The following is a 24,236-nucleotide window of genomic DNA, read 5'->3' as shown; positions in this document are numbered from 1 at the left end:
ACAAATCATGGGATGTTCTGCTCCTCGCTCCCCCCTTATCAGTTACCCACCCGCTGTACACCTCCTTGCTCCCTCAAGGACCACATTAATCGGCCCAATTCTGATGGATTTATGTACTCTATTTTCCAGCCGCCTGGCAGTTCAAATGGGACGGCCTTTATCCCGGGGGGCGCTGGTGCCCTAAAACTAAAGCCAGCATGTTGGCAGCTTGAGACCACTGATCTGGCTCCTATGGATTTGTCCTTTGGGATGGGCGCATCAATACCCTCACTCTCACGTTCACATTCCAATCTTGTCCCACAGACCTACAGCTTGATACAATTAGGCAATGCCACTATTCTCAGCTTTACTCCTGGGAGTTGGGAATGGGAAAATGATTTGGGCTCTTCATTATGCCACATTGCTACACCTCTGACAGGGAATACAAAATGCGAGACCTCACTTCCAGTGTGGCGATGCTTCAGTATTTCTCGCATCCCGGACCTGTGCCCACATCCTCATCGTTACACATTATATTTCTCTACTGCTATGCAATTTCACCCATGCCCTGTGCTTCGGCCTACCTAAGCCTCTATAACTACTTTAAAAATACATGTGCTGCTCCCATCTGCACTCCCCATCTTCCCTACAGCTGCACACCTTCACTTTCTCATGCGCTAATAGACTTTCCCTAGCCTGAATTATTTGGCCCGTATGGGAGGTGTATGTGTTAATCCTTCAGTAACAAACTCAGCAGCTTCCCTTCTTCTATAATCATCATTCTTGGGCACCCATACCTTGCACACATGATGTAATCTTCCCCCATCTTGGGCAAATTTTATTTGGGGTACCGTTAAGGTAAAGCGAATCGCTATCCCCCCGCTAAGTCGACCCAGTGCTCAACATATTTTTTCGGGTCTGGTGGGGGTGAAGTTAATGTCTCCGGGGAATCTATAGGATGTTCAATTCTCATCATACATGGATGTCTGCCCTTATCGATGCCATCATCATGGCACTGTTTGGGAGAGTCTTTGTGCAACATCGAAGGACCATTTGGCACATGCAGAAAACCAGCATCACAAACACTTCCATAGGAACCAGTATCTTCACCGCTATTTCTAGCCAAGTTGTGGCCCAGGAGAACATGATTTCAAACCAATCATCAGCTTCTGCTCCTGCTTCGGTCTCCATTTTGGTCTTCAACTTGTGTAGGTCCCTCCTATTAAGTGGGACAAAGACCCATGTCGACATCATTTTGGGGTTGTAAGTGCAGCATGACAACCATATCTTTTTACAGACACCCCCTTCCATGACCGTGAACAAGTCCAAGACGTATCGATTCTGCAGGGTGTAGGGAAGGCATGTATCGCAAGTATTGACACTGACACAATGGATACAATTTGGAAAACCTTTATTGAAAATGTTGTGGTTGGAGAAACTTCTATTTTGCCCTATAGCTAAGATGGGAGTAGTCTCGACCATCAAACAATAAACAAAACAGTCCTAGTGGAGTGGGTCAAATCAAAATGGCCTATGCTAACAAAAATAATGGCTGCCCTGTCTCTTGTACAAAAAGGGTAAAAGGAGAATTGTATACAAAAGGAAAAATCAGTGTTGAAATGATAATGTGGCTGAACCAGCTCTCCTTCTCACGTTAGGCCCCAACCCATAAGGCGATCCTTGCAGGCAGGATGACACACTCTGGCTCAGTTTCCAACACAATACACAGTTCAAAACCGTGGTTCGAGGCCCACCCGGCCTTCCACGTTAAAGCCTCTTTCTCTGGTTTCCAAAATAATGTTTCAACAAAAACGTTCACAAAGATCCCCCTTTGCCGGGCTCAGAATTTTCACCACAAAGTTCTCGTAGGTCCCCCTGTGCCGGGTTCAGACCTCTCATGATACAGTTAAACACAAAGTTGCAAAGGGGCTCCTTTCCCCAAGCTTAGTATACTTCGGATCTCCCTCAATCGGGCTCGAACCATTTTTGGATGTTAAAGTCTTTTGAATGTGCGTGGCTTTCTTTACAGACCACCGCAGGACTACTTTGACTCAAAAGTCACTATTTTACTTTCACTCTTGCTGTTATTTTGCCTTTTAGCTTCAAATAATATACCTTTCACTGAGACTTTTGAATGGGCTACTTCCTTTCACCAGACCACTCTGTTACTTAGTATCGGTTATCTCGCAGCTGCACTTTTTTTTAAAGTTCATTCGCGGGTCTGCCTTTCTTCACATCTCAGCCACACGTGTGCAGCCTCCACTTGTGATATGATGTTGCTACTTCATTCACTTTAACACACACCGGTCTGTCTGGTCGCTTGCCAACTCACCGGCTCTGTGCGCTTCTTTCTTGTTTTGCGTTTTCCAATTTTCGAGTCAAGGTTAGTACCACACGCTTGGCCTCGCCTCCCCAACTCTGTTGTTCACCTGGGAGGGCCACTGGCATCCATTAAACACAATGCAATCTTCACTTGTGGGTTCTGGCCTTCTCCATGTGTCTTTCACGGTCTGTAGGACGTAATGACCTCTAGTAGGGAAGCCTTGCGGTTCTCGCCCCGCTGCTCGTCCCTTGGTCTGTTGCTCCACTCCAGTAGGTGTGCCTTTGTCCCCGAAGTTCTGCTCGTACTCGTGTTCCGCCTTGCTCAGAGTGTGTCTTTAGGTGTTGCCTTTTATTCGTGTGGGGAGAGCTAACTGGTATCAGGTGTATGCACTTCAGGGAAAGTGCCTGACTTTGCCCAACCCGATTAATGTGACGTGTCCAGTACAATGTGAGAGAGTTAGTTTCTTTACTGTCAGTCACCCTCTTCCTTGGCCCAGTGTTTGTGTAAAAAGAGGTGGGTAAAGTTGGGACTTCGGAAAATCCTAATGAAAGGATGGGGTAGATGAACAAAAAAGTGTGGAATACTGTGTCTCACCATCGGCTAGCTCACCCCCCTCTACGAAGACCCCTCAAATAGGCAATCCTCCTGCACTGTCCACCCCCAGGAACTGGATCCAAAAGCGATGGCCGTGTCCTAGCCACCTGGATGACAAGTCCCCAAGGTATAGTAGGTGAGACACCCTTTAGTTTCTCACAAGGGTCATCAGCTGCATTGCTCGCAACTCACTTTTTATCGAATTCACACCATGCTATGTATCATTCAGCAACTGAATCATTTCCCACTGCACTATCTGCATTCATTTGGCATTGGCTGCTGCCTGGAAACCTGGCACCAAAAGGGAGGCAAAAAACGTTTCTGTCTTTGTATAGAGGCAATATTTGTCTGCAATTGCTTTCAAAAGTTTCGAAGACTCTTCAAACAGGTATTTAAATCATTTCTGGTGGCTTCTTCTGATTGTGCGTTTCTTTCGCTTCACTTGCAGGGTTTGGTATGGCTCTAGTCTTAGTGTTTAAAGTGTGCATAAGGAACCACCAAGACAGCTGAATGAACAGTAGTTAGTGAGCAAGTGCCTCTCCATGATTGAGGAAGATGCATGTAGGATTGCTGGCCACAAACCCAGAATTTGTCCATAATATGTCCATCCCTCTGTTAAGATCGGGGATGAATAATGTCTTTTTGCACTTGCTGTTAGTTCCCATTAAAACAGTGCCAGTTCCTCGAAAGCAAAATGCATATTCTGCTTCTCTCAGTACCTTCACTGCAATCTCTTTTGCTTTGTACCACGTTAGCTTTGACACATATGTTCCCCATATGGCAACACAGTTCTTGTTCATGTTCCAGATTACTTCTTAATCGAATGCCGCCAAACCCCCTGCTGCAGAACGTACTACTGCCGCCTCCCATTGGTTGGGCACTAACAGCACCCCTTCCATCTTTAGCAATGGGCGTGTCTTGCACCGTGGGTCCTTTTAGTTCCTTGCACATTCTCCATCATCTCTGTCCATCAGTACAACGTGTACTTCGTGCCCTTGGAACATGCTTCCTACCCGACACAGTGCCAAATGGACTAAACACTGGGCTACCAGAGGTGGCATCTCTCGGGGTATTAACAGCTTGGGCACCCCTGACGCATGAGGGATGAGGGTCCCTCATGCTCCCATTTGACCTCTCCTTACCCACTGAGCGCATGTGACTGTACCATAGATTACTTAATTCTGGATGGTGCATGTCGGCCACTGTATCAAACACTACCCTTTTGTATTGGTCACATTCCCTATCTTCATCAAACCCCCATCTAATGTGTTGTTTTCTGAACCAAGTATTGTCTTTTATTCTAGTTCTTTTCATATGGACAACATAATTTTGGAAAATATTTTGTATACACCCTATACACCCCCCCTTTATATATCCCCACCAAATAAACTGACCTAAAGTATATTCACAATACCCGGCTACAAAACCTAAACATATTTCCAGTATTGACACTATTACACAACGCTTGTGGTGAGGAACCTGCAAAGAGGGAGAAGAAGAAGACAGCCAGGCCGTGATCACAGTATTCGCCATGCTTCTTACCACTAGAACTAATATATTATTCAATTGCATGAACATATTCCTGAAAGAAAAACACATTCTCTACTTAAAACGCCTGCTTTTAAAACATCAGCTGCTGGCAATTGTACTTAAACAGTTATATCTTTAGTCTTGGAGTTGCTGTGGGCCTGGCAAAGGGGGCGTTGTATAAGGTGCCTTCCGGACATCAGACAGGTGACCCCAATACTGCATCTCCTTTACCTTGATGGCAAAAGGTGTAGCGTACACAACTATATAGGGCCTGGGAAATCTTGACTGACTCCAACGCAGGACCAAGTTCCTGATGTAGATGGTGTCTCCAGGCATAAGCTGTAGGGGTACTAAGCTTATGGTGGTCGGCGCCTTGCTGTCCTCCACCCAGTAGCGGCTGGTAACTTAGAGCGAGTGGATGCCGCCCCCACCCCTAAGAGATTGCATAGGCAGTGTGCACTGAAATGCAATGCGGACAGACACTAAATCAGGCAGCAGCACACCAAATATAAATAGATTAAAATAAAAAAATATAAAATATATTATTCTGACCTGCTGCACCAGCATGGAAACTTGGAATGCGTAGGTACGGGGCGCGTCCCATCCTACATATGTTTCCTCTGTAAGGTCTGCCAAAGCCCTAAAGGCTCTGCGCAGATACCGTAAGTATTTAAATGTAGAGGCTTGCGGGGCACCAAACGTGTGACACTGCCAGTACGAGTTTCTGCGTTACCAGTGCAGCGTAGAAGATTAGCTTAATTTTACAGCATGTGATAGTGTCAGCTACACAGATCTCAAAAATGTATTGGCTGTTTGTCAACCAATGGCATTTGATGTTTCAGTGAGAGGCAGGCCTACTGTGAGCTGCAGTCTGTGAACAGGAAGGAGGAGCCAGGCCATTAGCTGAGGCAACTGTACGTCGTGGAACCTGCCCACTAGCCTCCAGGTAAATTAGTAAAGGACCCTCCAATAAAGTTATGTTATGTTATGTTATCGGTACTTGTATAGCGCACCGTCACCAAAGGAATTGGTCCCCAGGCGCTCTGGCGGATCTGTAAACAGGAAGGGTGGGGTAGGGTTAGTCGGGAGGAGGGGAGAAGGAGAGTGGGAGATGTGGTGTGCTGTTGGCAGCTTCAGCTCGGTATACACCGAGTGCTGGGCTTTGGTGCTGGTATCGGATCGGATGAAGGCCTCGAGTGCTGTGGGTGAAGTTTCTGTGTTGATGCGGTGTGGTAAAGTGCGTGCGGATTGCTGGGAGAGAGATGGTTGTGTGGTTTTGTATGGGTTTAAGTATGCAGAATATTGAGGGTTGGATTAGTGGGGTCTGTATCCAGGTTCAGGTACTTATGATTCCGTTAGAGTTGTATACCTGTGGGTACGGATGTTGCTGGTTCCTGGTGGCCGACTCGATTTGGTGGTGTTGCGCTGATCCAACTGTATACTATTGAGTATAGTTTGGATCGGTGGGTGTGTCTGAACCTAATCTTCAGGTGTGGTACTGGGTGAGTGATATCTATTCTTAGGTAATCTAGTGTGACCCTGGTCGGTTAAGGCTGTAAGTGGTTCAGGGCTGCGGTCATGTTGAAGTGTTGTCCTAGTGGATCCGTCTTGGTGAGCATGTGTTTTAGACGTGCGTATCCTTCTGTCGTGACTGATTCTTAGATTTCCGTGGGGTGAACATCCTTGAGACTGTTGTTTAGTTGTAGTTTGTGTGGTGGGGCATTGTGCTTCCTGCTTTGTATTGGTGGACCGTGTGTAGTAATGGAACATTCTGTTTCTCACCCATAGAATTGGGCCCGTGATGCAGTGCTTCCTTTCCCTCTCTATGTTTGTTCTAAGGGCTGTTGGGGAAGGTCATAGTTCGGTCCTGGTCCTCTTGATGATTCCTTCTAGTCTTTCTGTCTTAGTTTGCTATGTTTACTGTCTTTGGTTGTATTGCGACTGTCTCTCGTTTGATCCTTTAGTATGCCGTGGGATATTTACCTCCGCTTTTCCCATTGATTGATCGGTGCATATCGCGGTCGCTCTACGTTCGTTGATGTTTTTTGGTATGTCGGTGCCCCTGTGACCAGTCTTTCTAGTTATGACGTGAAGAGCCAGGTTTTGAGTAATTTCTGAAGAATAATAAGTGGTTTCTTGTGTTACGTATGTACTTTGGAAGGTTGTTCCAGGTTTTCGGGGCTTGGTGAGAGAAGGAGGATCCTCCAAGTTTTCTTTTGTTGTAGGACTTCGGTTTCCAGGCAGATGTCCATGCTTGATCTGAGCGTTCTTGTTGGTTGATGTAGGCACAGTTTGACTCTTAGGAACTCAGCGCCTTCGTTGTGAACTGCTCTGTGCGTAATGCACATTGTTTTGAATTTTATTCGTTGTTTTATTGGTAGCCAATGTAGTGTTTTCAGCGCTGGTGCGGTGTGTTCTCTTCGGGGTAGTTTCAGAAGTAGTCTGGCTGCCGCGTTTTGTATGCATTGTAGTTTTTTTAGGAGTCGTTCAGGCATACCTTGGTATAGGCTATCGGCGTAGTCTACTTTGGACATGACAAGGGCGATGATGGTGGTTGTTTTGTTGGCGAACGATAAGAACGGTAAGATTCTCTTTGCCGCTCGCAGGAGGAAGAAGCATTTCTTGAGGAGAGCGTTTACTTGTGGCTCTAGAGATTATTGTCCATCAGAACCCCCAGGTTTTTTACAATCGCTGAGGGTGCTGGGGTAGTCCCGAGTTCCCTTGGCCAAGGGATGAATTGGTTTTCTACTCCATTTTATGTGACAATCATTATTTCAGTTTTGCCTGGGTTGATTTTGAGGGAATTGGAGTTCATCCAGAAGAATACATCGCAGAGGCAGTTTTCTAGCATTGTGTTTCTTTCCGGGTTGTCTTGTATTTTGAAGATTATTTGTGTATCGTCAGCATAGTTGTAGCAGGTGAGGCCATGGCTTTTGATGATTCTGATAAGTAGATACAGGTAGATGTTGAATAGTAGCGGGGAAAAGGATGATCCTTGTGGTACTCCACAGGTGGAATCTCTCGGGTGGGATTTGAAGGGTTTCATCCATACAGTTTCTGTTCTGTTTGTTAGGAAAGACTTGATCCATAGTAGGGCGGTGTCTGTTATTCCAAGTGCTTCTAATCTTGTTATAGGGTGTTGTGGTCGACTGTGTCAAATGCTGCCGATAGGTCTAGGAGTATCAAGGCAGAGCTGTTGTCTGAGTCTGCGTTGGTTTTTAGATCATCCCATATTGGGAGTAGAGCTGATTCCGTTCCTCTCAGTGGTCTGAAGCCAACTTGTGCCTGGTCTAGTAGGCCGTGCTCTTCTATAAACTCTTGGGTCGTTTTGTATATGTACGTTTCGAGCAGCTTGTAATTAATTAATTAACAAATATAAGCCTGTTAAACTATCGTTACTAAGTGAGTGAACTGAACCAACTTTGCTTAGTAGTGCTAGTTCATTCCGTAACATTAGAAGTACATCATGATCGAAAATCAGGCCGTGGGCAACTCGGGGTTGAGATTGGAAGGGGATCAGGGAATATAGTTTGGCAGTTTGGCATAGCAGTTGCTCAGACTCGCCTGTCTATTGCACTAATTGAGGTTGCCACCAGGGGTGGACTGGGAACCAAAAGAGGTCCTGGAAATAGTTTTCAAAGTTGCCTCATGTTCCATATTTACAGCAAGCCCAGCAGGTTTCCTATGAGAAAATATGGAAATAAAATAGGTTACCACACAAAAGAGGCCCAGGGTGCAGTGGCCTGCCTGGAAATCTCCATAGTTCCATATAGGCCAGTCCACCCCGGGTTTCCACGTTTTTCGTTGCAGCACATGCCTAATATACTTACAGTCACAGTGGGAAAAGTTCAATTCCAATCCGTATAACAACAATACGGAGTCAGAATTTTACTATCTCCCGCCCTGGGATGTGGGACCGAACTACACAGATAAAGCTATTTTATACATGCCCTGCTTACGCATGTTTTTATTGTTTACACACCACTGGGGTTCAAATATGTGCGTTTTCTTTGTTATTATTATTTATTTATTTGTATAATTCTACAAGAACTTTACAAAATACATTGAATATAACTTCATAAAATCTTGGTTAATCTTAAAAGCATCTTAAACATTTTTTTTACAAAATCATCTAAAAACACAATTTTACAAGTACATTTCTAAAAAACGATTCTAAAATTCTAAAAATAGGTCTAAGAAAAAATCTAAAAATACTCCTTGTATACCAAAGCCAGGCATCTGTCTGCCAACTCACCACTTTAGGTGGTTGTACTAGGAGATTGCCTATTCAGTTTCAGGGCTTTCCCCAATTTAGGCGCTTTTTAATAATCCCCCACAGTCGGTACAAAGCTAGATGGACACTCTGATTCTCAGTGTTCAAACAATATACCCAAAAGGCATAATCTTCATTAGATTCATAGGAGTGTGCAAATCTACCCAATATAGTCATATAATCAGTCAAAAGATGTTTAACAGTCTCCACCATTCCATGGTTTTTACAAATCCGACAGAATCTGTCTTTAAATGGAATCCCCAACTGTGCACCTGTGTGAGCTAAGACTGGTAATTGATTAATACGCAACCATAATCTAAAATATAGAACTGAGGGATTAGGGCACAACTTCAAATAATTCTGTGGTTGTAAATATTTATGAGTGACTCCTGGCAGAAGGGAGGAACTGAGTCATTTAGCCAGGTGTGTATAGTTGTTTGCATAGTCCTACTCTTTGGCAATGTTTTACTTGCTAGCGATGACTGTCTGTCAGATATGCAGGAACAAGGAAAGCATTATTAGACTTGTGTGCGTAGTTACCTACGCTTACAATTGTTCTTTTATAACGCACTTAATACCAACGAGTGGTTTCTAAGCGGGGGATCGGGATCCAAACCTTTGTTGCGCTGCATTGTCTTGCTCCCAAGACAAACTCATTGCCCCGAGTTTTCCCTCCCAATGTTTATTAACTCTTGCTTTTGCAATGTGTTCTCGTGGATTTTGTGCGCAATTCCCATTGCTTCAATATTAATACAAGCACATTAATCATAGGCAGGGTGGTAAATGTGTGCAAGCACTTCAGACAAGCAGTGCAGGGGTAATATCAATAACAGAACTCTGATAAATTGGAGTTCCTGTGTCTGAGCAAAAACTGGTCAGAAGACTAAATAAAGCACCTAACCTCAGCAGGATGCATGCATCCCAGTCGGGCCTCTCCAGGGCATTGTGTTATTGACTGCATTGACCCAGTTGTAAATGAGCGCTGTGCCGCTTTCCTCTGGGGTGGGCATGCCATGGACTCCCCTGGTGGGTATCCTCCTAATTGAGTCTCTTCTAGTTTGTGCCCACTAGTTGAAAGCTTTGTGAGGGAAGGAGCGCTGAGGCATCTCTTGGCAAATCCATACTCCACATCGTGTTTATTATATTGCCTGCCTTTGTTTGGAGTGGCTGCTTCACCGTGTTTTCAAAACCCTGCAAACACTTGAAATAAGGGCTTTGCATGTGAAGTTTGTTAGACTGCTCCCAATTCAGCGACCCAGTTGGTTGAGTAGAGGATTTTTTCACGTGCATCAGAGAACCTCTCTTCATCATCAGCAATGACTGATAAACAGGTGTCTCTCGTTTTGTGCAGAAGTCCGCTCTGTTTTTGCAGTAGGACCTGTTGGCAAAAGGACACATTGCTGCTCGCCTCAGGAATAATGACTGCCTTACCACAACTTGATGGCTGTAAATCACCACAGATTCAAGAGCTGCCTTCTGTATGAGCCGTATATGGGCATGGGGCAATACACCCTTTAAATGTACACCATAGTCAATAGAGCTTAGCATATATTTCCCTTTAGTATGTTTATGTTTATTGAGTTTATATAGCGCTTTACACCAAAGCGCTTTACAGAATAACAACAGGTACAGTAATGAATGAAGCATAATTTACAAACATGAAACAAACCAGTGATACAGTATTTAGAACAATTTACACAGAGGAGGGAGGGGGAAGGAGGGAGGGGAAGGGGGGGACCCCGAGTGACCTCCAACGCACTAAGGTGGTGGCAGTATCGAAATTGGGGTTATCGAGGGGAGGAGGAAAGGATTGGGGAAGGGAAGGGGAGCAGGCGAGGGAGGGGGGAGAGAGGTAGGGAAGGAGAGTCGGGGAGTGAAGAAGAAGGGCTTTGAGGGAGGAGCGGAAAGATGGGTAGGTAGGGGAGGAGCGGATAGAGAAAGGTAGGGAGTTCCAGAATCCGTTACAAACTGCACAGAAAAATATTGCTCACAGATGCCTTTTTTCCATTCTGAATGATCTGTTGGGCTTAAGGAGAGAGTGTGCTGACATATCTGCCTCTGTGCTTTTCCAGCTGGGGCATGTGATTTCTGTGGGTTTAGTTTGTGTCAAGCATGCATACATACATGGATTTGTGTCAAGCATGCGTGCATATACGGATTTGTGTCTGTTGGTATGTGTGAGTGAGAGTTTATTGTTTGGATGTGCCTGTGAAAGAGAGTGTATGTGGTATGGGTGTGTGGGTGTATCTGTCCGTGTATGTATTTTGTATAATTGAGCATGTGTGAGAGAAAGTGCATGCTATATGAATGTGTGTGCCGTTCCGGAGATCATTCCTCCGATTTTGGGTGGAAGGAGAGACTACATTTGTGCAGCGGCAACCAATTTGGACTTATTTACTCAGTGTGTGACGTGGCATTTGTTACTGGGAAACAATAGTAAAGCCAACATGAGTGTTCATACCTGGCCATACTGGCATATATGGGTGTATCCAGTCTGGACATGTGTTTTTACTGCAGCATGGCTTTAAATACTGGCAAAGCCAAAAGGAGTATATTCCTATGTTGGGATACTGGCATATATTGGCAGAGCTAGTATGCACATCATTTCGTACAGTGTTATTATTGGGCAATTCAGACACGACTATGTTCTGACGTGGAAAAACTGACATATGTTTTGATGCAGCCAGCATGGACATGTATGGGCACAGAAAGCATGAAAATGTCCACAATATATCCCCATATAAAAAACAAAGGTATTTGAAAATTCTCCTCTGCACTGTTGGTGATTGTTTACATGTTTTACCTTCCAAAATCGATTGCAAACCGTTTGACCTTTTACCCACATGTTCACAAATTGTGCTGGCAATGCACCATTTTTAACCATTAATATTAAAGTTTTCTTGGGAGAGAGAACCACTTAGCCTCCGAACCCTCCATGATTGGTCCAGACTTCCTCGCTATGCTTGGCCGCTCTTAAATATTTGCGCTAAACATTTACACCCCATCAGTTAAAAAATTCACCAGCAGCCACTGCCTCCAACACTCCTGTTTGTGGTGCTTTCTGTCGCGAGAGAACTTTTATGCATCTGGTTAACTGAAACAAATTCCCTGTGAACTCCACCCCCAAAATATTTGCAGACATGTGAACATCAGATGCACTACATGTAGGTAAAAGTGGCATGTGCATGCTCCCTGTCACAATTTCGGGAGGCAAGAGGTAATGATCTTTGAAGGGTTGTGTTCTCAAACTGAATAAGGCCAGGGGCAAACAGTGGACCCAGTTCTTTTTAATGGGCACACACAATGTGGACAACTTTCCCTTCAAATGTGCGTTCATTCGTTCAACAACACCTTTGGCTTGAGGATGGTAAATGGAACACATTTTATGCCGAATGCCTAATAATGCAGCTCTCTCTTTGAATAGCTTGTTGAAGAAGTATGTGCCATTATCAGATTTAAGTACTTCACACACTACCCAGTGGAGGAACACTTTACAAACTAGAAATTTGGCCTCGGATTTAGTGTCTGGATGTGCACATGGTCCTCCCTCAACCCACCGGGATAACGGGCACACAATAACAATAAAGTATCTGTAGGTGTTACATCTTTCCCCCAGGTCAGCAACATCTGCATGGATCTCATGAAATGGTCCACTGGGGCAGGGTAATATGCCACACAGTGTCCTCAACATTTTCCCTGTGTTATACATGTGACAAGTAGTGCAGTTGGCAACTAAACATTCAATAATTCCTGCAAGTTCGGAACAAACCAGTCCTCATTAATGTCTGCGGCGATATGCTGCTTAGACATGTGCGATGGGTGTTGCAGCTGCTCAAAAGCAACCATTACCAACTTTCGGGGCATTACTACTTTATCTGTGATGACCTGGCTCCAGATAAGATAAGTAGGTAATTGCATACATCCCCCTTTTTACCACAACTCTTTCTCTTCCTAGGGTGCCTGTCCCTGTAGTTCATTAATTTGAGTAATTCATACTGCAGTATATGGAACTTTTAATTGCAATTGCAAACTTGCTAATTCTGGATAGGCCAACATTTCTGGCACTGGGATATATGCTGCTGCTTTTGCTGCCTGATCTGCTGCCTCATTGCCGAGAGAAATTGGGTCTGTGGTGTTAGTTTGGGCAGCGCACTTGACCACTGCGACAAGTGTGGGCCACGAGAGGACATAAATCAAACGGTCTAATAGTGCTGCATGCGGCACCAGGAATCTGTCAGCCCTGCGAGACCCCCTCCTCTTGCATCGAGATAACCCTGAATACACAGTGGTGGTGACATATGCTGAATCACAGTGGCCCTCATTACGACCCTGGCGGTAAGTGAAAAACGATGCCGGTAAAGGATTACCAGCATCGCTTACCACTAGGGCCGATTATGACCCGAGATAGCGCTAATAGCGGCACCGTAATGAACGGTGCTGGAGTTTCGACTCCTATGCCGGAAATACCGCCATGGCGTTAAGGTGTGAACATTACGAGTCACGCGGACATGGAAATAACGCCCTTGTAAAGGCCGTAAAGTACCTTACCGCCATGGCGTTAATAACGTCATCGCGGACCAACCGTAAATGGCCATGTGCAGTGTTCCCAGCTGCAACAGGTGCAAACAAGCAGCACAGGTGGAGTCAATACAGACTGGGCAAGCACAAAAGGAGCACACCCCACCCCTCCCCACACACAGTTACACTCCACAATGATTCCAACACCACTAGCAATGCTGGGGCTGCAGGACCTGATTGCAGTGGAAGTGCCACAACAACAACTACAAGAAGTACAACAACAGGCAGCACAGAGGAGACGCAGGAGGAGAAGGAGGGCAAGGCAGTGCCAGCATGCCCCACCAGGACAGCCAGTGCCACCACGCAGACACCCCCCAATTCCACGCACCTGTGCCAGTCCATTCAACCTAACCGCTGACCAGATCCATATCCTGTCCCCCCTGGACCGGGACACCATCACCACCATTGTGGAAATGATACATGACGACATAGTCAGCCTCATTGAAACATGCACCGCCATCCAACCCCTACTGAAGGTAGTGTCTGTGCTCCACTTCCTGGCCACAGGTACCTACCAACACACAGTCGGGCAACTGCATGGCATTTCACAACCAGTACCCTCACTTACGCTGAACCAAGTGCCTGATTCCCTCCTCAAGCACACAGACAAACACCTTTCCTTACCACGGTCTGCCCAGGAGATCTCAAACACCAAAGTTGGTTTCCATTCACTGGCCAGCATACCTGGTTGCATTGGCGCCATTAACTGCACCCATGTTGAATTTTAGGCTCCACATGCCATGGAGGTAGCGTACCGCAACCGTAAGCTATACCACTCAATCAACGTGCAAATGGTATGTGACACGAACTACATCATCACACAATGTTGTGCCCTATTCCCCAGATCAACCCATGATTTAATGGTCCTGCGGAACTTCACGATTCAACGCTACATGGAGCGACATGCAGGGCAGAGATCCTGGCTACTCGGTGAGTCGCATGTTAGGCTCATGGAAATGTGATGTGGGTAGATGATTGAGGCATACATGCATACTTCACCTGGCTGAGATGGGGGGTGAGAGATGCATACGTCACCTAGCTGCGAGTGCCAGAGTAAATGGAGCAAGCTCATACCCCAAAAGCAGCCCAGACTGGACTTGACACCTGACCACATAATGCAAGATGTAAGCAGCCCTACCATGCGAATGAAGCGGTGTTCCAACCATCCCACAGACATCTGCATGTGCACTGTACGAAATGAGACTGCATCCCCCTCAACAAAATGCAGCTACAAGCAACGACTATAGCCAATACACACCACAAAACACCATGAACTGAAAGGCCAGTCCCCCATCACTGCGCATACAGGAGTCACATGAGGGTCAAATACATCAATACACCACTACACTGACACAGATGCCCAACTACATTGCATGACACCATTTGTTGTGCGTAGTGATAGCATCATGAGGCTGACATCACTATTGCCAGGATGAAAGCATACAAATTAGTGGACATCTACAAGATCACAGAAATAACCGTCGTGGACTAACACAGTGCATGTGCACTCACAAGTAACTGGACCCCCAGCGCACACTAGTTGATGGCATGCAAAACAGTCCATATGAGGAATACACACATAGCACTCACATCGTGTGACTCCATCCATGCATGGAAATGGGCTTGAGATGAAGAAACAAATGCATGCCATGGTATCACTCAATAAGGTTAAACATGATGAGTTAACTTACACATACATTGTTGCCCACATGCAGGTGATGCAGGCTATCCTTTGAAGCGGTGTCTCCTTACCCCAGTCCAGAACCCACAGAACAGGCTAGAGGAGGACTTTAACCGTGGCCATACACAAACCCGTGTGGTGTTTGAGCAGACATTTGCCCTCTGGAAGGCATGGTTTCACAGCCTCAGCAGGTCTGGTGGGTCACTCCTGTACCGCCATGAGAAGGTGGCAAAGATTGTCATGGCATGTGTGATGCTAAACAATATGTGCATCAGACGGAATGTGCCCCTGCCCCCTGAACGCAGAACAGCAACCACCTGACGAAGTAGATGAGGAGGGTGGGGATGGTACAGCACCCCAGGTAGTACGCGATGCACAGGAGGGACGTGACATGCGTCGGACTCTGATCAAAATAATCTACTAGCATACAAGTATGGGGGGTGTCACATGGAGATGCCACTTGGGGCACTGGTTGTGTCTGGGACATGCACACTGTACACTGTTCACCAATTAAACACACGTACGCAATGAGGAATGTCCACACAAGCGATTCCTGCATAACCAAAATGTGTATTGAAATAGTAAATATAAGTGAACACACCCACTCCCCCTACCCCCTCAACTCCCCAACACACCCACTCCCTCCTCCCCCCTCAACTCCCCAACACACCCACTTCCCCCCTCCTCCTTCAACTCCCCAACACACCCACTCCCCGCTCAACTCCCCAACACACCCACTCCCCCCTCAACTCCCCATAACATGGTGTGGATGTCTGTGCTCAAGTGCATTATGTGGCATCGGTCCACGTGGCCGCCTCTATTGGCATCCCCCTCTCCCGGCACCCGGTGCACCCCTGTCTGTATGCCGCAGGTTCCTGCCCGATCTGCGGACGGGGCTGGTTCGGATAGAACTGGCAGCCGAGGAGGAACTGGGCTGCTCACAAGGACCCATGTCCCTCATTGTCTGGGCAAGCTCAGAAAGTACGTGCCGCACCGCGGCCAGTTCAGCACAAATGTCCTTAGAGGTGGACTCTATGGCAGCCTTTACAGTTTCAGCACATTCGCGCATTTCCCCCTTGCGCTGGCACATTCTGCGACATGCTGTGTCAAGAGGGAGCTTAGCTGTTGTTGCCGCGTGATAATTTCATGCATCGACTCCTGGGTTTTGTGGCCTGTTGATGATGGCTCTGGCGTGTCCATTGTGCTGCTCCCCTCCTGCACATCTGCCACTGGGCATGGAGTGGCTGGCCAGGTATTTTCAGGAGATTGCTCCTGCATGCCATTGTCATGCTGGCTGCACAGGGACAGGTAGGGGGAATGCAGGGGGCCAGTGGGGGGACCCACGACAACATCGACATCCCCTTCATCATTGTCTGAGCTAGCTGCGGTGGTGGCAGTCTCACCAATGGTGCTGCTTCCTGCGGACCCAGTGCCTTCAGTGGACACCACTGGGCGGATAGTTGTAGTCGGTGGTGCCATAGTGCTTGACTTGCTGCCGTGGCCTGTGATGTGCTGTGGGATTTTGGCTGCTGTGGGGGTTTGCTTTTTGCACCAGAGGTGGAGGGACGGTGTTTTGGGTCTTCGGGCCTGGGCTTCTTGGCAGGTGTAGTGCCTGTGTCCTCATCTGCACTGTCCGAATGAGAGCCTGTGGTGGACCAAAGGAGGGAAAGGGTTAGTGATGGGTCTGCGGACATTGAGCAGGCATTGTGATGGCTGCATTCATTTTGATTACTAGATGGTGCACATTGGAGGCAGTGACATACAGGTTGTCTCCCTCTTAGGTGGTAGAAGCATGGAGGCATGTGGGTGGCTACAGAAAGGGTGTGCATAATGCATGTGTACAAGGTGGAGGTCATCACTGCCTGTAGGCAGTCTTGTGCTAATGTGTTGTGTGGACTCTGTTAGGCATCATTGCACTTCACAAACCTCTGGACTTCATTGTGTTGAGTTTTGCATAGCTGGATTTAAGGCACCTACCTGCGTCGCCTGATGTCGGGGCTCCTCTCTCCATATCTCCGACCCCCTCTATGCTCTCTGTGCCTATGGTTGCGGCCCATATCTCCTCCCACGGCTGCAGTTTGATGGGCGACTCAGCTCCTCCGCCAGTCGCCATGCCCAGATTCCTATTGGCCGCCAGTATACTCCTGACGCGGAGACGTAGATCGTCCCACCTTTTTCTGCATTGTCTGGCATTGCGGGGTGTTGTGCCGACTGCATTGACCCTCTGGGCTACCATGTCCCATATGGCCTTCTTTCTCATCAGCGCCGGTCTGGTCATCTCCGTTGAAAAGACTACATCGGCATGCTCTTGTAGGGTTTCAGCCAACATATTTAACTCCTCCCTAGAAAAGCGCTCCTGCCGGAGCCGATCTCCGGTCTTTTTCAAAACTTTAGGCATTATGATGTGGAATAGGTGTTGGAGAAGGTTTGTGGAGGTTGTGGGGGTCAGGTGTCCACTGGTTGCAGAGGATGGCAATGGATTGTGTTTTTAAAGAGGGCCGCCATGCTCTTTCCCGTTCCTGTGCAGTGACGCAACATCCGGATCCGCTTATTTGCGGTCACCGCTAATAACGGTTCCCGCTATTTTCGGTCACGGCTATTAGCGGTGACCGGTAATATCGATGGCTAGGGTGGCAGAGGTGCTATTTGCATGGCATACGATGCCAGTAAGTGGGATTTTACGGCCTTTAGCGGCATGGCAGTGTTTACATTACCGGCATGGCGCAATGCTCATGCCCGAGAAGTCGTAATGTGCCGCTTTTAGCGGTCTCTGGCCAGCACGGACACGTTAATTGCGCCATGCCGGTAATGGCCGTTCCTTACCGCCAGGGTCGTAATGAGGGCCAGTATAAAGGAGGGGTAGAAGTGGGCACTACATCTTCATATTCTGAGAAATTCAGGGGGTAATTCATAGAATCCAGCGCACAAGTGGCGCACACGGCTGGCGCACAGTGTGCGCGTGCGACAGTCTGCGTCAGCCGCGTGTGCTAAAATCCATTTCCGCGCACAGCGTATTCATGGATTTCAACATCCAAAACCAGCCGTGGCGCAGAGTGGCGCAGCGACCCTGCAGCAGCGCCAGTTACATCCCCAACCCCTCCCTGTCTGCCATGCACAGCGCACAAATCCCATACATGGCGCACAGGCCATTGGACCAGCATGCAGCTCCCCAACCACGAAAAAACGCCTGTAAAACTCCCCGCGCACCCCTCCAGATACATGTACTCCCCGGCAATGGGAATCACACGCGATTGGCCCTGTGCAAGCGGGGTACGTGTATGCCTGGGGTTCGCGGGGAGTTTCACATGAGATTGGCCCTATGTGAGCGGGGTACGTGTATTTCGGATGTGCGCGGGAAGTTTCACACGTGATTGGCCCTGTGCGAGCGGGGTACGTGTATATCGGGGGTGCGCAGGAAGTTTCACACACGATTGGCCCTGTGCGAGCGCGGTACAGGTATTTCGGGGGTGCGCAGGAAGTTTCACACGCGATTGGCCCTGTGCGAGTAGGGTACGTGTATTACTGGGGTGCGCGGGAAGTTTCACACGCAATTGGCCCTGTGCGAGCGGGGTACGTGCATTACTGGGGTTCGCGGGAAGTTTGACACGCTATTGGCTCTGTGCGAGCGGGGTACGTGTATTACTGGGGTTCGCGGGAAATTTCACACGCGATGGGCCCTGTGCGAGCGTGGTACGTGTATGTCGGGGGTGCGCTGGAAGTTACACACGCGAATGGCCCTGTGCGAGCGGTGTACGTGTATTTCGGGGGTGCGCGTGAAGTTTCACACGCAATTTCGCTGTCAGAGCGGGGTACGTGTATTTCAGGGGTGCGCGTAAAGTTTCACATGCGATTTCACTGTCAGAGCGGGGTAGAGTATTTCGGTGGTGAGCGTGAAGTTTCACACGCGATTTCGCTGTCAGAGCGGGGTACGTATATTTTGGAGGTGCGCGTGAAGTTTCACACGCGATTTCGCTGTCAGCACCCCCACCCCCCAGCACACGTGAATTGGCAGTGTGGGTCCTCCCAGGTGTCCCCTCTACCCCTCCACGGCCCCTGCATGCAGCCCACACCACAGGGGACTACCCTGCACCCCGGTCATGTCCCGTAGGCAGCCCATCCACCATGGGCATGTCCCCCAGCCAAGCCACATGTCACCTTGCAATATGATCACCAACTCATGTCCCCCAGCACCCCCACCCCCCAGCAGTGAGGGGCACCTGCCAGCAGGCTCCCACTCATGTCCCCCAGCACCCCCACCCCCCAGCAGTGAGGGGTACCTGCCAGCAGGCCCCACTCATGTCCCCCAGCACTCCCACCCCCGAGCAGTGAGGGGCACCTGCCAGCAGGCCCCCACTCATGTCCCCCAGCACCCCGCCCCCCAGCAGTGAGGGGCACCTGCCAGCAGGCCCCCACTCATGTCCCCCAGCACCCCCACCCCCCAGCAGTGAGGGGCACCTGCCAGCAGGCCCCCACTCATGTCCCACTCATGTCCCCCAGCACCCCCACCCCCCAGCAGTGAGGGGCACCTGCCAGCAGGCCCCCACTCATGTCCCCCAGCACCCCACCCCCCAGCAGTGAGGGGCACCTGCCAGCAGACCCCCACTCATGTCCCCCAGTACCCCCACTCCCCAGCAGTGAGGGGCACCTGCCAGCAGGCCCCCACTCATGTCCCCCAGCACCCCCACCCCCCAGCAGTGAGGGGCACCTGCCAGCAGGCCCCCACTCAGGTCCCCCAGCACCCCCACGCACCAGCAGTGAGGGGCACCTGCCAGCAGGCCCCCACTCATGTCCCCCAGCACCCCCACCCCCAGCAGTGAGGGGCACCTGCCAGCAGGCCCCGACTCATGTCCCCCAGCACCCCCACCCCCGAGCAGTGAGGGGCACCTGCCAGCAGGCCCCCACTCATGTCCCCCCCCAACGCGTCAACATGACCCACAATCATGGCCCTCATGGCCACCCAAATCCCATGGCACGCTACCCATGCCCAAATAACCAACCTAGCATAATATACACCCCACATTGAAATACCCCTTACATGAAACCACCCAAATGGCATGTATGTACATCAACACATGTCCGTCACACACACACAATGGGTGCCAGTGAATGTGAAAACCCACATCGTGACATGCATGAAACCAATGAGAGAATACCACGCATTGAAGTACGGGAAAAAATGTATTGAACAAAAAATGTGGTGAAACAAATTCAAAGACCAAACAATGGACATAAGGAAAACAATGCAGAATGTCACATAATGATAAAAAAAGGAAATCAGAATCCAAAATATATGAAATCAAAAATGTCTCCAAAGTCTCCTTCCAACAAAGCAAATCCAAACAGAAATGAAAACGTAAAATCCATTGCTCCATGGTAAAATCAAAAAAGAAAATGCCGACAAATCCACACTCCAACTATTTACAGGGATGAAATCCTGGGTCCATGAGCCCAACTGTCCAAATGAAACCTACAAAAATACACTAACTAATGAAGAACTATATACAAAAATGTGGGGTATTGTCCAAGCACCCCAAAAAAAAAATGAAAACAAAAATGAAACCTAACACTAACTAACTAACTAACTAACTAACTAACTATTTACAATGGCAGCGGGCTAGTCCGACGGCTCACTTATTGAGGTCCCGGGCCAGGGCATCATCGAACTCCCGCTCAATGTCCTGGAGGCGGTCCTCTTCCATGGCCCGAGGGTTCACAGGGACGATGACATTTTGACCTCCAACTCTCTGCGAATTGCCTCGAGGCACTCGGCCCATCTCAGTGCCCTCCGCATGGAGTTCTCCGCCCTGACCATTGTGAGCCATGCCTCTTCCGCCTGCTGCCGCTACACATCTATGGCGTGGCCCAACCACTGCCACATGGAAGACACTTGCAATCCTGGGTCCTCCTGCCCTCTGGCCGATGCCTGCCCTTCCGATGTTGAAGGCCCCGAGCCATCATTGCTCCCACCATGTTGCTGCTGCTGTTGTGCCTGTGCCTGCACCCTGGCTCTTGCTGCCTGCATGTCCTCCTCCGGCTGGGGTGCAGTTGTCGTGGTGGCCACCCCTGCTGGATGTCCGACTCCCGACTGTGGCAGAGATGTGTCCTCCACCAGCCTGGCCGCTGGGTCAGAGGCAGCTCCACAAGGTACGCAGGTGATACATGGGTGGGAAGATGGCATGGAGGACGACTGGCGCATAGGGGGTTCATGTGAGGAGGGGGTCGCAAGAAGGTCCAGCACACGGAGGAATCCAGCACTGGTGACCCGTCCCAGTAGGTCAACGCGGTCAAAGAGGCATCCGAAATGACGTGCAGTGTCTTCACGAAAACACTGCAGGTCACCTCGCATGCCCCATTGACGCAACGCTATCCCAGCCAGGACAGGCTCAACCCGGTCCCGGATAGCCACGTCCGCAGGGAGAGGAAGGCCAGTTGTTGTGCGCCCATCCCCTCCCTGAAAACGGGTCTGGACGTAGGCATCCCTGCTGGTGCCGGATGATGCAGTCCCAGGATCAGGGACAGGATTACACACAGGCACCTCCGCGGCGGCCAGTGCTGCCTCCTGCCCCTGCACTGCACCACTGGCACCAGTGGAATCCAAACCTCCAGACCCCGTGTGTGTCCCTTCCACGGCCTCCTCCTCCTCCAAACCCCCCACCAACCTGGATGACTCCATGCCATCTTCCTCCGTTGGACCCTGTGGGGTCTCAGCTGCCCCTTCTGCTGCCGAGGAGTCCATCTCCAACCTCCGCCTCTTGGACCTACCTCGGCAGCTGCGGCCTGGGACGCGGCACCAGACTCCTCACTCCCAGAAGAGATGACAGTCTGGGAGGGGAGCCGGGCCTTGCGTCTCCGGCTGGTGGTGCGATCCCTGCCGCTTTGCTCCACAGCACCCTCTCCGCCCGCTTCAGTTGACGCTGCAGACAGGGAGAGATAGAACACAGGCATCAGGGCACTGTACAATGGACTGATACACACATGACAGTTGTACATGAGAGGCAGTGTCAAACTTCAGACATGGCATCACACTCCCTAACACACATGTCATTTCTACTCACACACATGAGCAATTCCACAGCAATATTGCACCAGGCAGCACCATCCATACACATACAACAGCATCAGCATCTGAAGGTGAGCCTGACGTCACATGAAACACGGGGAGTACACAACACATGCACACACACCAACACACTTACATGCATGTGTACATGTCCACCAACTGTCAGAGTGATGAGATCGCCATCCGTGTCACATCTGGCATTCAGCCTTCTACATGTCACTGCCACATGCATCCATGTTGCATCACAGTTACACACTTGTCAAATACACACACATGCACATGTACACAGTGCAGATACATGCAGCTGGAACCAACATCCATGTGTGACACCACAACCATGCCAACGTACAGACACAGTAATTCAAACATGTGCGCTCCCACATCTGCATTTGGCCTGCATGCTTACCCACACATCCACCATCCATGTGTCTCACACATGAGAGGACTCGCATGTGTCAGCCTCACGCCCCCTGTACATACACATCCATACATGGCCCTACAGAAACACATGTGCAACCTGCACACTACTGGCACACCACGACATGCACAGCGTCCAATCAGTATGCATGTAGACTTACCGCTCGACTCCAGATGGGTCTGCCTCTCAAGGACCTGGACGTGGAGCGCTGGGTTTATGCGTTCCAGGACCCTCATTTGGTGGTCGGACAGGTGGCCCCGGCACCCCTTGGCATCCTCTGCCTTCAAGAGGCGCCGGGCCTTGTCGAGGGTCCTGGACCTGAATTCCTCCCAGCGCGTCTTGACATGTTTGATGTCGCAGACTGCCACCCCCTCCGCGTTGATGGCAGTCACGATGTCCATCAGGATCCTGCTCTGTCCTTCATAGTCGGCGCGTGAACTTCCAAAGAGGGCATCATACGGCCCCAGGACTTGCTCCACCAGGACACCAACTTCCCTGGCACTGAAGCTGGTGGCCCTCTGCCTCTCTGGCTGGGGGTTGCCAGTAGTGCCAGATGGTGTTGTGCCCGACATGGCAACCCCAGAGGCAGGTGTGGGTGGGCAACTGGGTCCTGGGGCTGGGGTGTGGAGCCATGGTATCCCAGTCGGGAGTCTTCAGTTCCAGCAGGGGTTGTCACAGCAACTGCACCCCTGGCTGACGTCAAGGCAGCAAATAGCAGGGCACATGGGCAGCAGGCAGGCAGGCAGCAGCAGATGGCAGGTGGGAGCATGCTCGGGGCTCTTGTGGGCAGTAATTCGGCCTTCTGGGCAGGAGCGTGGTCTTCCGTGTGTTGTCGCGTGGCCAGCTTGATACGGAGTGATTTGGCACGTGAAAAAATTGCACGTCAGTGTGTAATTCGAGGAAAGGCCCTTAGTGCGTAAGCGCGTCTGTGACGTTACGCGCATGGGTGTTTCCCTTGTGACGGATGCATAGTGAATCAGCACGTGAAGACACCACACGTACGCAAATTCACTGGACCAAAGGCCCTTAAGCGCGTAAGCACGTCAGTTACGTGACGCGCACGGGCGTTTCCCTCAACATGGGTGCATGTTCATCGTACACGTGCAAAAACTGCACGTCCGAGTGTCAGCTCGTGCAATTGGAGGAAAGGGCCTTAGCGCGTACACGCGTAAGTGACGTTGTACGTGTGGGCCGGTTGAAAAGGTACATGTAGGACGCCATTTTCTTGTACGTGTTTTTCGTGGAGAGCGAGTGGGTGAATTTTGTACTTCTAGTCGGTTCACACGCGATTACTTCACAACGGTTCAAGTTCGTACTACCTGTTACCTCTGACAGCGTTCAATTCTTATTTTGGTCTGTTTCCTCAAACAGCGTTCACTTCTTCTTTTGTCCTGTTTCCTCAGACAGTGTACAGTTCTTCTTTTGGCAGGGGTGTTGCCAACGCGCACACGCGCGTCTTTTTCACATTCTTTTTCCAGGCATACGGTGAGTCGCGCACGTATTTACCAACTGTGCTTGCCCCGTGTGTCGCGTACCCCTTCAGATGTCAGTGTAGGCTGCGTGTATTACGTGTACGCTTATTTTTGTGTTTCTGGGTGCCACAGCGTAGTGCGGGTTCATTTTTCCACGCCCGTGGTCTACGAGGGGTTGCGTGCACGTTCATTTTTGTTTTCGGGGTGCCTGTGCATTGCGTGATCTGTCATCTTTCCCCATGGGTCACAGACAGCCTTGCTAGAGCACTAGGGTACGAATTCCATCAAGTACCTTACCCCTTTCACCCCCAATTGCCCAGGACAGTTG

This window comes from Ambystoma mexicanum, chromosome 1p (assembly GCF_040938575.1).
Source record: "Ambystoma mexicanum isolate Mex_15411 chromosome 1p, UKY_AmexF1_1, whole genome shotgun sequence".
In the NCBI taxonomy this organism is placed as follows: Eukaryota; Metazoa; Chordata; class Amphibia; order Caudata; family Ambystomatidae; genus Ambystoma; species Ambystoma mexicanum.
The sequence above is the reverse complement of the archived record's forward strand: the minus strand, read 5'-3'. Positions refer to the sequence as shown.